This window comes from Elephantulus edwardii, unplaced genomic scaffold (genome assembly GCF_000299155.1).
Source record: "Elephantulus edwardii isolate Elephantulus edwardi_28Jun2011 unplaced genomic scaffold, EleEdw1.0 scaffold00083, whole genome shotgun sequence".
Taxonomy (NCBI): Eukaryota; Metazoa; Chordata; class Mammalia; order Macroscelidea; family Macroscelididae; genus Elephantulus; species Elephantulus edwardii.
Genome location: NW_006399833.1, coordinates 1,239,544 through 1,242,776, shown reverse-complemented (window position 1 = coordinate 1,242,776; position 3,233 = coordinate 1,239,544).

Sequence of the window (3,233 nt, the reverse complement as noted above, 5' to 3'; positions counted from 1 at the left end):
GCTCATTAAGAGTAAAACTGACAATCCCAGAGGTGCATGGTTCGAATCCACCAGATGCTCTGCCGGAAAAGGAGGGATAATCTCCTGTACCAGTCAGATCTGATTTGATGGTACACACAAATAATAAAATAAAAAAAATTTAAAAAAAGAGTAAAACGGAGGCATAATGTCAATCAGGATTCTAGAAAGAGATTTGACATTCTCAGTTTGAATCTCTCAGGTGCTCAGCAGGAAAAAGATGGGCAATCTCTTCCCATGTGATTCGTAGTCTCTGAAAACTCACTGTAGGGTTAGCTATGAGTCAGTTCCAAATCCAAGGTAGTGAAGGGTTTTAGGGTTTTTTGTTCATTTTTATCCAGCAGTTCAAATCTACCTGTGCGTCCGTGGGAGAAATATAGTCAGTCTCTCTCCTCCTGTTAGTATTTACAACCTTGGAAACCTGATAGAGAACCACTATGAATCAGGATCAATTCTGTGGAAGTGAGTTTGAGTTTTTATTGAGTTTAGGGTTCAATAGGGAGCTCTGGTGGAAAAATTTGCTGGAATCTATACTGTTAAACCAAAGGCAGGACCCCTCTGTTGATTTGAATCCACCAGGGGCTCCTATGGACAAAGAAGGCAATGTCTTTCCTTCTTTTTGTGATTTTAGTCTCTTGAAACTCCACAGGAGGATTAGCTATGAGTCAATTCTTGAGTCAGTAGCAATTAGTTTGAGGGTTATTTTAGGGCACATTGCTTAAGAACTAGATTGCTAAATGGAAGGCTGGCAGTTGGCACCCCACAATCACTTTGTGGAAGAAAGAGGTTGCAGTCTGTTTTCTTAAAAACTACAACCTTCTAAACTTTTGATATTTCTGTTGTGTAAGGCCACACTATATCAGAATTTAATCCATGACAGTAGCATTTTTTCCCTTTAGTGTTATGTAAACATGGTGAGGTTTTTTTCCCCCACATTTTTTAGTGATTCCAACCTACTTCACAATGTTCTCTAAGAATTAAATGAGGATAAGTTGGAGAAGAGATTGAGAATATTAACAATTACAGCGTGCTCTGCTCCACAGTCAACACACTTGGTATCAGCATCAGGAAATCGAGAGATGACCCGCATTGGAAAAGTCTGCTGTCAGGGACCTTTCAAAGTGTTAAAGAGCATGTTGTCAGTCTAGAGACTAAGATGTGCCTGATGCAGGCTGTGATCTTTACAATTACTTGTGATGCATCAGAGGGCTGGACAATGACTAAGGATGACAGAAGAATAATTGATGCCTTTGAGTTGTGGTGCTGGACAGGAGTCATGAAAATACCATGGTCTGCTAGGAGAACAAGTAAGTCTTAAAGAGGGTGAAACCAAGTTTATCCTTGGAGGCAAGGATTTTGAAACACCTTCATGTCCTTTGGACATGTTTCAAGGAGGGACCAGTTCTTGGAGAGGGATATCATTATTGGAAGTGTGGAGGGACAGTGCAGGAGAGGAAGATTCTGAATATGAGGGGCTGACACAGTAACTGGGACAATGAGAATGGGTATGTAGGAACCAATGAGACTGGTTCAGGATAGGGTGGAGTTCAGAGCTATTGTACATAGGGTTGCTACGAATCACAGGTGACTTCATGACATACAACAGTAACAATGACAAAAAGCCTCTAAATGATAGAAATAATTCAAATGAAAGTGATCTCTGGGGTAATCTAGAGGACATTGTGCTGGTAACCCACAACTGGCACGTTTCTGGTGGTTGTTCAAGTTCATCAGCAGCACTGAGGGAGAGAGATGGGCAATCTGCTCCTGTGTGAGTTACAGTCTCAAAAAACACTGGAGTGTTAGCTATGAATTCACTTCAACTCAAAGGCTAACAATTCGCATTGACTTTGATAAATAAATTACATTAATATTTGCCCTATTTTTAAATTCATTAAATGTAGCTACCTATATGTCTCATAAACTTTTTTTTTATAGGGAACTCTAAAATTCAGTTTTGGTGGAATAATTTTTCCTCAGGTACGTAGGATTGAAATACATCTTTTATTGCTGAATATATTAGAATTTATACTCGTCCTTTAGCCAACATTTGAGATAGAGAGGCAGGAGATAATATGATTATATTCATATTATTAAACATTTGCTGAAATCATTCTTCCTAGTTGATATTTTATATTCTGTATTTGTTAGTGCTTTTAAGTGTAGTTTTTCATACTTGGGTTGTAAAATCTGTAGACATTTTCTTTTCAATGTTTCTCTTATATTTTATTCCACATTTTCTTCTGGTTTGAAAGCCATCTGAGCATTTGTTTCCAACTCTCTAATCCATCTAGAATCAATGCAGACTAAAATGAAGTTATAATTTCAGTTGGTTGTAATTATAAATAACTAACCTGAAGAACCATTTGTTGAGTAAATTCTTCTTCCATGTTGTATGCCCTGCATATCTTTGTATTTCCTATAAAGGCAGTCTTTGATCCTTAGGGTTTGCTGCCTCAAATTAGTTTTTGAGGTGGCTTTTTAATTCTGGAAAGTTAGACTTTGGTTTGTGTGATCTTTTAAAAACTTACTGTCATCAGCTTCAATTTGAACTTGCACATGAGTGATTGGTAGTCTGTGCCACAATCAACACCCAGCCTAGTTTTAACTGCTGATATTGAGCTACTTTAATGATTTTTTCCACAGATGTAGTCAATCTGATTGCTCTGTAGTCTGTCAGGTGAGGTCCATTGTGTTTTTAAAAGGAAGTGTTTGCTATGAATAAATCATTGATTGTACAGAACTTAATAATTCAATATCCAACTTTATTTATCTTACCAAAACTGTAGTTTCTCACTACCAGTCCTTCCTTGTTTCCATTTTTTCATCCCAGTCACCAATTATTATTCATAGATTTTTGATTTCATATTCTGTCAATGACAGCAAAAGTTGGTAGAAATCTTCAATTTTTCACCTTTTGGCTTTAGTTGTTGGTGTTTATATTTGAATAACCATTATAGTAACAGATATTCCTTGCATACTGAATAGTATCCTCTATCGCTCACAGGATGAATCCTGAAATGTTCTTTTTGGCTATGAATGCAATGCCATTCTTCCTCAAATTTTTATTCCAGGTATAATAGATCATATGATTATCTGATTCGAAGTGGCCAATACTCATTTATTTCAGCTCACTAATACTTAGAATATCAATCTTTATGCATTCCATTTATATTTTAAAGTCTTCAACTTTCATACAATCCAATTGTTAATAG